This window comes from Anomaloglossus baeobatrachus, chromosome 6 (genome assembly GCF_048569485.1).
Source record: "Anomaloglossus baeobatrachus isolate aAnoBae1 chromosome 6, aAnoBae1.hap1, whole genome shotgun sequence".
NCBI lineage: Eukaryota > Metazoa > Chordata > Amphibia > Anura > Aromobatidae > Anomaloglossus > Anomaloglossus baeobatrachus.
In genome coordinates this window covers 532,964,334-532,976,544 of record NC_134358.1, presented here as the reverse complement: position 1 = coordinate 532,976,544, position 12,211 = coordinate 532,964,334, and the positions used below count along the sequence as shown (strand labels likewise).

At 44.4% G+C, this 12,211-nt stretch overlaps 1 protein-coding gene across 2 annotated transcripts in view; it reads left to right on the top strand.

Annotated features, from left to right (window-relative positions):
* The window catches only part of SPAG6 (sperm associated antigen 6), a 266,300-nt gene that overhangs the window by 58,025 nt on the left and 196,064 nt on the right, over positions 1-12,211 (top strand). The window lies entirely within an intron of this gene.

The following is a 12,211-nucleotide window of genomic DNA, read 5'->3' as shown; positions in this document are numbered from 1 at the left end:
ACTTGTATGGCGGTCCGTGAGCCGAGACTCGCTGCCAAACACAGCATGCTGCGATTCATTCTGCATGCCGCTATGGCATGAAAATCAATTGCAGATGGAAACTGCCTCCATGGTTTTGCACTAGAGTGAGAGCAATCTGATGTTTTATCTGATTGCACTCACCCGTGCAAAATGCAAGTGAAACCAAGGCCTAACTCAATTCCACAGATACCGGAAGGAGTGAGGGCCCTACTCGCAAGCTTACAATCTGAGACGTAAAAGGTAGATGGTAAAAAGTGCTTGTATTGTCTGCTCCGGCCATCAATATATAGGGAATTCACTAACTGCATGAACCGGTCACCAGCCAGTATGTACAAGTACAGATACAGAGAGCTATTAAGTGCATGCAGGGTGTAAACAGATGATAAAAGGACCAGATATTGAAGAAAATATTGTAAGGTCAAAACAGGAATAGTTAGATTAGTGAGTAGAGGTGATAGGCCAGTCTAAGGCTATGTGCGCACTAGACCGTTTTTCCCGCGGATTTACCCGCGGATTTGCCCCGGAAATTTCTTGAGAAATGTCTGCAATCTTTGTGCAGACGTTTCCCATGAAATTCAATGAGAAAAAAAAATAGCTGTGCGCACTGTGCGGATTTTTCTCAAGAAAATTTCTTGAGAAAATTTTCTCGAGAAACTTTCTTGAGAAAATGTGCATGTCCATTAATTTCCGCAGGTACCGGGGGTATTCCGGGGGTATTCCGCAGGTAGCAATGATGTGCGGTATACCACCGGAATAGCCGCGATTTACCTGCGGTAATGCCCATCGCTGCCTGCGGTTTTGCAGGAAGCGATGTCATTATGCCAGGAAGAGGAGCAGAGGAAACACACGTCGCACTCCCTGGACGCCGCACAGAAGCACTTCCGTGCGACCTCCAGGTGTCTGTGCAGTGTGTGTCCTGCTCCGGCCTCGCGGCTCCCAGCACTGCAGGGTGTCAGTGTATGCCCGCAGTGTCAGCAGCCTGTCACGCTGCAGCGCAGGCAGACACGGACATCCTGCAGTGCTGGGAGCCGCGGGGATGACGATCGCTGCTGTCAGGAGGTGAGATCATTACCTGCTGTGACGATCTCCTGCCTCCTGACGTCAGCACTGTCACTGCTGTCTAGGGCCGACTCGCGAGCGGCCCGAGACTGTCACTAGCGGTGACGTCACGGGCTCTCGCGATAAGTCAGTGACAGCGCTGACGTCAGCAGTACAGGAGATGATCACAGAAGGTAATGATCTCATCTATGCTCCTGATGGCAGCGCTCGTCATCCCCTGCAGTGACCTGAGCTGACCTATTGATGTTAGCTCAGGTCACTGCATTGCTCTCCCAGCCAATGGGGAACATTCTGTTTTTCATTGACTGGGACAGCGACTATGGTATGGATCGCCGTGTCCCCCCCCCCTTATTGGATTACGCCGGACGTGGAATTGATTGTGCTCTTTTCAATAAATTGGTTAAAGAGGGAATGTTTTGGGGAGTGTTTTTTCAAATAAAACTTTTTTTGTTGTCTATTTTTTAATTATTACTGACTGGGTTGGTGATGTCGGGTATCTGATAGACGCCTGACCTCACCAACCCCAGGGCTTGATGCCAGGTGACATTACACATCTGGCATCAACCCCATATATTACCCCGTTTGCCAACGCACCAGGGCGCGGGATGAGCTGGGGCAAAGCGCCAGGATTGGCACGTCTAATGGATGCGCCACTTCTGGGGCGGCTGCGGCCTGCTATTTTTAGGCTGGGGAGTGTCCAATAACAGTGGACCTCCCTAGTCTGAGAATATCAGACCCCAGCTGTCCGCTTTACCTTGGCTGGTGATCCAATATGGGGGGGACCCCACGTTTTTTGTTTTAAATTATTTATATAATTTAAAATAACAGCGTGTGGTGCCCACTGTTTTGGATTATCAGCCAAGGTGAAGCTGCCAGCGGTGGTCTGCAGGCTGCAGCCGTCTGCTTTACCCTAGCTGGCTACAAAAAATGGGGGGACCTCACGTCATTTTTTTTTTAATTATTTATTTATTTTATGGCTAAATACAAGGCTAAGCACCCTTTAGGCTACTTTCACACATCCGGCTTGAGCTCTGCGGCTCAATCCGGCTGTGCAAGCTATGCAACGGATGCGGTGAAAACACCGCATCCTTTGCATAGGTTTTTCCTTTGCGGCCAGTCCGGTTTTTGCCGCTTGCGGCATGCTACTGAGCATGCGCAGTGGCAAAAACCGCATGCGGCGGCCGGATGCGGTTATTGCCGCATCGCGCCGCATCCGGCCGCCATAGGCATGTATTGAAAAATGTGCCGCATCGGCCGAATGCGGCGCGATGCGGTTTTTTTTTCCGCACGAAAAAACGTGCCAGGCAACGTTCCATCCGGCCGCCGCATCGGCTACATCTGCCGCATGCGGCAAAAAACGGACGGAACGCAAGGCCATGCGGCACAATGCGGCACTAATTAAAGTCTATGCAGGAAAATCGCAACCGGCAGCAAAAAAAACCGGTTGCGATTTTCATGCAAAGTGCCGGATTGTGCCGCATAGCAAAAACCGGAGGTGTGAAAGTAGCCTAAGTGCCACATGAAAGTCACTAAAGGGTGCCAGCTTAGAAAATGCAGGGAGGTGGAACATTATATAGGTTTTTCTCATCTATCTATCTATCTATCTATCCATCTATCCATCTATCCCTCTATCTATCTATCCATCTATCCCTCTATCTATCTATTCATCTATCTATCTATCCCTCTATCTATCTATCCATCTATCCCTCTATCTATCTATTCATCTATCTATCTATCCCTCTATCTATCTATCTATCTATCTATTCATCTATCTATCTATCTATCTATCTATCCCTCTATCTATCTATCTATCCCTCTATCTATCTATCTATCTATCTATCTATCCCTCTATCTATCTATCTATCTATCTATCCCTCTATCTATCTATCTATTCATCTATCTATCCCTCTATCTATCTATCTATTCATCTATCCATCTTTCCCTCTATCCATTATCTGTCTATCGATTATCTTTATTATTTATTGCAGGGACAAACCTGCGGTAAATCCGCGGTAAATCCGCGGCAAATTCGCGGCAAATCCGCGGCAAATCCGCGGCAAAAACGCATGCGGATTTGGTGCGGATTTTTTCCGCAGGTCCGGAAATCTTTCACTGGCAGAAGTTTCTCAAGAAATTTTCTTGAGAAACTTCACATTTCTAGTGCGCACATAGCCTAAAGAAATGCGTTATTAGAGCACGTTTAAGACTGGGTATTGTGAATTAATTGATTTGCTCTGGGTAGTGCATTGCAAAGAATTGGTGCAGCTCGCAAGACGTCTTGGAGATGGGAGTGGGATGTTCGGATTATATCAAGTTGTAATTTGACGAAAAAGAGTTGTAAGGCTGAGTTCACATGTCCAGTAATCATCATTCATCAGCGCTTTACAATTTCAGAGGTTCATATACAAAGAAACATTCGTAAGTAACCGTTATATGAAATACAATAATTAAAGCGAAAATAATTACAACCCTGCTCGTAAGAGCTTACAATCTAAACGCCACCCACAGCCCACTCACTCAGAAAGACTGCGGCCCGCCTCATTTGACTTGACCTCACTGGACATCAGAGGTCACGGAGCCTGGGATCACGCAAAGGGGTTGAGCAGACTGCAATAGCGCCGCTCACAATCACTATTGTCAACACAAGGTATTTGAGAGAAACCTTGTTTCTCAACATAATCTTGATGTGGCCAGTAATGAAAACGGGTGAACCACCTCTTTAAGACCGGGTTCACACTGGCATACAGCATCCAATGTGATATGCTAATGACACTCTGCTCAAACGCCGCATGCAAGAATCGGAGCACAGGTGCAGAGAAGAGGGAGAGATTAAACTCTCCATCTTCTCCATTGCCTGTCTTGGCGTACAGTGCCTACAAGTAATATTCAACCCCCTGCAGATTTAGCAGGTTTACACATTCGGAATTAACTTGGCATTGTGACACTTGGACTGTAGATCAGCCTGGAAGTGTGAAATGCACTGCAGCAAAAAAGAATGTTATTTTTTTTTTTTTTTTTTTTTTTTAAATTGTGAAAAGTTTATTCAGAGGGTCATTCATTATTCAACCCCTCAATCCACCAGAATTCTGTTTGGCTCCCCTAAAGTATTAAGAAGTATTTCAGGCACAAAGAACAATGAGCTTCACATGTTTGGATTAATTATCTCTTTTTCCAGCCTTTTCTGACTAATTAAGACCCTCCTCAAACTTGTGAACACCACTCATACTTGGTCAACATGGGAAAGACAAAGGAGCATTCCAAGGCCATCAGAGACAAGATCGTAGACGGTCACAAGGCTGGCAAGGGGTACAAAACCCTTTCCAAGGAGTTGGGCCTACCTGTCTCCACTCTTGGGAGCATCATCCGGAAGTGGAAGGCTTATGGAACTACTGTTAGCCTTCCACGGCCTGGACAGCCTTTGAAAGTTTCCACTCGTGCCGAGGCCAGGCTTGTCCGAAGAGTCAAGGCTAACCCAAGGACAACAAGGAAGGAGCTCCGGGAAGATCTCATGGCAGTGGGGACATTGGTTTCAGTCAATACCATAAGTAACGTACTCCACCGCAATGGTCTCCGTTCCAGACGAGCCCGTAAGGTACCTTTTACTTTCAAAGCGTCATGTCAAGGCTCGTCTACAGTTTGCTCATGATCACTTGGAGGACTCTGAGACAGACTGGTTCAAGGTTCTCTGGTCTGATGAGACCAAGATCGAGATCTTTGGTGCCAACCACACACGTGATGTTTGGAGACTGGATGGCACTGCATACGACCCCAATAATACCATCCCTACAGTCAAGCATGGTGGTGGCAGCATCATGCTGTGGGGCTGTTTCTCAGCCAAGGGGCCTGGCCATCTGGTCCGAATCCATGGGAAGATGGATAGCACGGCCTACCTGGAGATTTTGGCCAAGAACCTCTGCTCCTCCATCAAGGATCTTAAGATGGGTCATCATTTCATCTTCCAACAAGACAACGACCCAAAGCACACAGCCAAGAAAACCAAGGCCTGGTTCAAGAGGGAAAAAATCAAGGTGTTGCAGTGGCCTAGTCAGTCTCCTGACCTTAACCCAATTGAAAACTTGTGGAAGGAGCTCAAGATTAAAGTCCACATGAGACACCCAAAGAACCTAGATAACTTGGAGAAGATCTGCATGGAGGAGTGGGCCAAGATAACTCCAGAGACCTGTGCCGGCCTGATCAGGTGTTATAAAAGACGATTATTAGCTGTAATTGCAAACAAGGGTTATTCCACAAAATATTAAACCTAGGGGTTGAATAATAATTGACCCACACTTTTCTGTTGAAAATTTATTAAAATTTAACTGAGCAACATAACTTGTTGGTTTGTAAGATTTATGCATCTGTTAATAAATCCTGCTCTTGTTTGAAGTTTGCAGGCTCTAACTTATTTGCATCTTATCAAACCTGCTAAATCTGCAGGGGGTTGAATACTACTTGTAGGCACTGTATATCGGACTGGATGTTGACACACCAGAAACACGTCGGTGTATTTTATTACTTTAGGTCAATATGGATCTTATTTGAAATTTTAATATGTCTCAATAAAGAAGATTTGATTATTATTATTTTTTTTTGTTATATCCATGGGGCTCTTCTCCTTGCTTTCAGATTCATGCTGCCTGTAATTCAGGCAGCATGTGTGTAATGATACGTTCTCTTTAAAGGGTTTGGGAAAAATAATTTAACATATGTTATTGATTACCTTGAATTTACAAAGTAAAATTGCACTGAGTTTCAATTTGCTATTTCCATTTCTTTATTCATCTACAGGCCCCCTGATATGCAGTTTGCAAACTTCTTCTAGATTGAGGCTTGTGGACACTGTCTATTTAGTACATTCTGGATGTGACGTTGATGTAGCACTCATATGCATACAGACTTATTCCTGCACTGCTTTACCCTTCAACAATTCGTGGGGAACTTTTTCTGATGGATACTGATGCTGGGAAATGAGTGGTCACCCCCTTCCTCCTTGTAGTATGGGTTCTCTCCTGTCCTGTCTCACCATACTCCTACAGATTTCATGTGAATTCCCATCCCCCTCTAGATTGCCCCGTGTGTGCTTACCCCCTTATATACAGCCTGTGTGATCTGCCCTTCCGTAGTAGTTGGAAGCACCCCCACCCCTCCCTTTCAGTCTTTGCTTTCCTACTTACAGGTAAAATATATTTATTTTAAAATATATTTTGGTATCAACCACTGAGGACTCTCAGTTTTTAAAACAATTTTTTTCTCTCCTATATACAAACTCTTCCTACTGCTGTTTCTTATTGGGGGTAAAAGGGATCTGTCAAACAGATCTTAATGAATTTGTCATGTCGGTAATGATTCCTCTAAGGAAAGAAATTGGGACACAATTGACAGAAACAACCTCTGACAACAAGGAGGGCTAGAGCAAAGAGAGCTTTCACAATCAGGTTGAATTATATCATCTGTAGGATCTATGCTGCAGCAGAGCAATCGGCTATGTAAAGGTGTTACACAGACTATACAACAGCAAAGTGGTAGGATATTTAGAAAGTTTCTTGCTCTTGCAAATAGTAACCAACAGGATAAGGTCCAAATCAGGGCCTGAGTACACCAGTATGTAACACCACCAGAAAATACATAGCAACATTTCAGATAGAGAGGAAAAAAAAAAATCATACAGTAGTGGGGAAATTGGCACCTGATGGACCAATTTGTGTTATGTATAGCACCCAAAAAGGGAGTCTGTCAGCCTCACATGTGGACCTGGTCCCGACACGGTCTCCCATTGAAGCACATGCGAAACACGTGTCGGGACCGGGTCCACATGTGAGGCTGACAGTCTCCCTTTTTGTGTGCTATACATACCACAGGTAGGTCCTTCATGTGCCAATTTCCCCACCACTGTATGATTTATTTCTTTTTTTCTCTATCTGAGATTTTGCTATGTGTTTTCTGGTGGTGTTACATACTGGTGTACTCAGGCCCTGATTTGGACCTTATCCTGTTGGTTACGGTTTAATGTATGGACATTCCATCACTCCACTAGCCCAGGGGATATACTATTGATATCTTTTGGTTACTTATATGCCCTCCTGGGATATAGTAATACCACTTTCTTCCCAGTTTTAGCTGAGGGGTAGTCTGTCTCCCTCCCTGGGACGTTTTTCTCTCTCTGTCTCATGTAATTGGATTTTAACTATGTATGTCTAACTACTAACTGTCATCACATGTGACTTTGATATTTGCACTTTTTGTAATAATAAAAACTGTATACTTTTTCACAACTGTGGTACAGTAGTTTTACTTCAAAAACATGATAAATACCCCTTCTTGTCCACAGGTTTCTGTATGTATTCTATGGGGTCTATGTATATTACAACAAATATGAGGTCCGCTCTACTTGGTCTTTGTTTTTCTAATATTCTGTAGTCCTCTGAATAGACTTTCACTTACATTGGTCCAAATCACATTGGTCTGTTTTTTTGGAACATAGAATGAAAACGAAGGAAGCCCACACAAACGCAGGGGCAAAATATAAACTCCATCCATATGTCCACCCAGGTTGGCTTGATGCCCATGAACCCATAAGGGCGACAATGCAAACCTCTAGACCATAGTACCACTCATATTTTCATTACTGGGAATCTAATCAAACATTCCAAGTAGAGATGAGTGGACTTTTGGAAGTTCAGTTCGTCGGGTTACAGCCAGGCTTTTTTTAAAGTTCAGTTCTGAACTTGAACTTGACTTGAACTTCATTTAAAGTCAATGATTGGCAGTTCGGATCTCCGCCCACATGCAGCCAGCCGTAAACGGAATACTTCTGGGGGAGGGTGGGTGCATTTTTTCCCCCCTTTTTTTTTGTCTGGTGCAAATTACATCTGATCACATTCTTGTTTCCTCCAGTGCGAGCTGTTTATACAGTGCAAGTGGCTCGCACTGAGCAGCACACCGTGCATCCCCTAGCACACCCGAACTCGAACTCTATTTTTTTTTTTTTAAAAGTCTGTGTTCAGTACAAACTCCAAACATCGGGTTCACTCATCTCAAATTCTAAGTTAAGAAATATTCAGTACTATTGGAATATTCAGGGAATGCTAGGCTGAATTTTCAGTAACAGAAATCTCTAGTCTAGACACTATCATATAGCCCTTTAAAGCACCACTCCAATAATTTTATATTTTTCAGCACTGAAATGACGCTTTAAATCTAAGCCCCTTGTCATATACTCACTTTCCAGCGGCTTCACCTATTACCGGTGCCGCTTCGGTCTCGCGACGCCATCTTGTGACTAACTTCTGACTGGCCAGAAATCAGACGTTACTTCAGAAGTTTCCAATCCCAATGCAATTTTCTATGTGAGCCAGAATGAGGCCAGAGCGAGGCTCTCATAGAGTTACATTGAGTTGTGACCTCCGTTTCCATGAAGCACTGGAGCTGCTGTCAAGTCACATCACAGGAGACCGACAGGAGCATCGGCCATAGAAGATGAAGCCGCTGAAGGTTGAGTAAAGGACAGAGGGCAGGACACATAGATTTAAAGCACCACTCCAACAATTTATTTTCCTTTGCCGCACTGGAGTGTCGCTTTAAATCTCAGCCCACTGTCACATACTCAGCTTTTGGCAGCTGAATGCAAATGGAATATAGTCCAGCAATCAAGTCGAATAATTTTTTCTTTAAAAATATGTAAATTTATTTGGTCATGGATAATACTTCATCATGTGTGGTAGAAATATAGAACAGGAGGACGCGTTTCGGATATAACATCCTTATTCTGTCTCCAGAGACAGAATTAGGATATCCGAAACGCGTCCTCCTGTTCTATATTTCTATCACACATGATGAAGTTTTATTCATGGCCAAATAAATTTGACTATATCCCATTTTCATTCATCCGATGATCTTGGAGCTTGGCTTCCTCCTCCTTTGGTCCGTGCACGGTCAGGATTCCCGGTTTCCAGAAAAGGAACAGGTGAGCTGGACTTTCTCCGATTTCTCTTCAGCTTTTGGCAGCATCACCTTGTACTGACTCTTCTCCGGTCCCGTGGTGCCATCTTGTGCCCTTAACTTCTGACTGTTCGGAAGTCAGAAGTTACGTCACAAGCTCCCATTATATCTTTAACAGCCAGAACTAGGCTCTCATAGAGTTGCATTGAGTTGTGACCTTCGGCTCCATGAAACAACGGAGCTGCCGACAGGTCACATCACAGAAGACTGACCGGAGCAGAAACGATAGAAGATGAAGCCACCGGACGGTGAGTATAAGGCTATGTGCGCACTAGAGATGTGAAGTTTCTCGAGAAAATCTTCTCGAGAAACTTCTGGGAGTGAAGAATTGCTGACCTCCGGAAAAAATCTGCGGCAAAACCGCATGCGGATTTGCCGCGGATTAGCCGCGGATTAGCCGCGGATTTACCGCGGAATTGCCGCGATTTTCCCGCGGGTGGTTCCCTGCGGATTTTTGCAGTCTGTACTGCAGAAATCCGCGGGATACCTGCGGATTTAATGGACATGTTCATTTTCTCAAGAAAGTTTCTCGAGAAATTTTCCTCAAGAAACTTTCTTGAGAAAAATCCGCACCAGTGCGCACAGCTTTTTTTTTTTCTCATAGAATTTCATGGGAAATGTCTGCACAAAGATTGCAGACATTTCTCAAGAAATTTCCGCGGCAAATCCGCGGGTAAATCCGCGGGTATTTTGCTCTAGTGCGCACATAGCCTAAAGGCCCTGTCACACACACAGATAAATCTGCGGCAGATCTGTGGTTGCAGTGAAATTGTGGACAATCAGTGCCAGGTTTGTGGCTGTGTACAAATGGAACAATATGTCCATGATTTCACTGCAACCACAGATCTGCCAAAGATTTATCTCTGTGTGTGACGGGGCCTTAAGACAGGTAGCAGGGGCTTAGATTTCAAGCACCACTCCAGCAGCGCAGTAAAAAAATGCTGGAGTAGTGCTTTAATTCTGGAAATCTATGCTGGTCTAAGATCACAAACTTCACTAATGTCAAAAAATATAAAACTTCACGTGTATCCTTGATGTATCCGAAGTTCATTCTGCGTGAAAATCCTGTTAAAAAAGTGCTGAAGAAGACAGAAAAGTTATTCATTTAGTTCCCCCCACTAGATACATATCCATTCAGGGCGCTGCTGATGCCATACACAGGCAGGGAGCGCTGGCTGCCAGCAGAGGCCTACAATAGGAGCCCTTGCTTGGCTCTCTCGCCTTGTAAGCTGTTTCAGCAGACTGTGCACATTGTAACAGTTTACAAGGGAAGTTGATCTATTGAGCTGCGAGGAGGAGAGAGGCTGCTGGCTCTAAAGAGGCAGCTGTTCCTTTGAGCTATGTGGCAGTTGTTGCATCCACTTTACTCGCAGCATTGAAACCTTCATTTTAAAGAGTTCAGCACCGGCAATTCCATGCGCCTGGATCCTGGGCAGACCAATAAATCAAGCTTTTCTTAAGGTCAGGCAGGATAGTTAGTACTGTTGAAAAAAGGCAAACAGGAAAATAGGAATTGACATCATTCAGCAAGAGGAAGTGAATTAATTGCGGTATTGTTACATATGCAAATAAAGCTCTGCTGATAATAATATTTATTTTTTGTAAAGAATGATATTGAACACTCTATTAAATTGATATTGATGGCAACATTTAAACATTTACAATTTAATGGGCAGTCAGAGGTTAAAGGGAACCTGTCAGGCCTCATATGCCTTGTAACCTACAAGCAGGGTAAATGTGTGGTAGTGATGGGCAGTCCGTCTCTTTTTGGTGGTCCGGTTCCCATGGCTCCGCTCACCAAAAAGAGCCAGCTCATTCGGATCGTTCTTGGCTCCTTATTATATATGTGTTCACCCCAGGTGAACACATATTTAAGATTATAATGACGCCGCTGAAACCACGCCCACCCACGGCTAAACCCCACCCACTTACAAGGGATCAATTCGATCACGGAGTGGGCGGGGTTTAGACGTGGGTGGGCGGGGTTTCGGCGGCGAAAAGAGCCGTTTAGCAATTTTAGTGGCTCACTTTGGTGATCCGGCTCCTGTCGTTAACAGCAGGGAGCCGGATCTTTGTGTCAGATCGTTCACGACCGACACATCACTAATGTGTGGCCTAAACCCCTTCCTACCCATCCCTGTGTTGTAATATTGTGTAAAATGAATTAATAAAAAAATGTTTTATAACTTCTGTGTTCTCTATGTAAATGAGCAGAGGGGCTAGTCCTCAGGGCATCGCTTCAACCCGTCTAGTTTGCCTCCTTTCCGTGGTATCACGCCCCTGTGGGCGTGATACCATGGATTTACATGAGCGACACCGTCAGCTGCTAGAGATCCCTCACGTGCGCGCTTTGCACAGTCTTCTTAACCGGTTATTTTGCTTGCCGACTTTAGATGCGCTCTGCGCATGGTCAGAAGCGCAGGAGCCTTCAGATCATGTGCAGTGCGCTTGTGAAGCTGACCAGCGTACACCCGGATAAGAAGGCTGGCAAATGAGAAGCGTGCACGCGTGGGATTTCCAGGAGCTGACGGTGACGTCGCTCATGTAAATCCATGGCATCACGCCCACATAGGCGTGATACCACGGAAAGAAAACAAACTAGATGGGGCAAAGCGACGCCCTGGGGACTAGTCCTTATGCTCATTTACACAGGGAGCACGTTCATTATAAAACTTTATTTATATATATATAATTTCATTTTACACAATATTCCAACACAGGGATGAGCAGGAAGGGGTTTTTAGCCCACACAGCACCCTGCTTGTAGGTTACAAGTCATATGGGACAGGTCCCCTTTAAGTTCTGCTTCAACCTGATTGTTCTATTTAATTTATACAGTACTCTAAAATTGCCCTCGGTCTACTTGTACCCCTATATATTTATTTTTTTTAAGGATTTTTGATATAATGGTTACATGTATGTAAAGGCTTGTTTATAAGTATAAAGCTACCGTATATTCCTGACTTAAAGGAGTTGTCCGACAGTAGCTTAACAAAAATTTTTGTTATCTGTGCTGTATTGTCATATAAATCACACCTACATTGTTATTTTTTGTTTTCTAACTTTTGTTCCTCTTGAATTATCCCTTTATTCTCTGCAGCTCTTGTTTACATTCAGATCCAGCAAACATGAC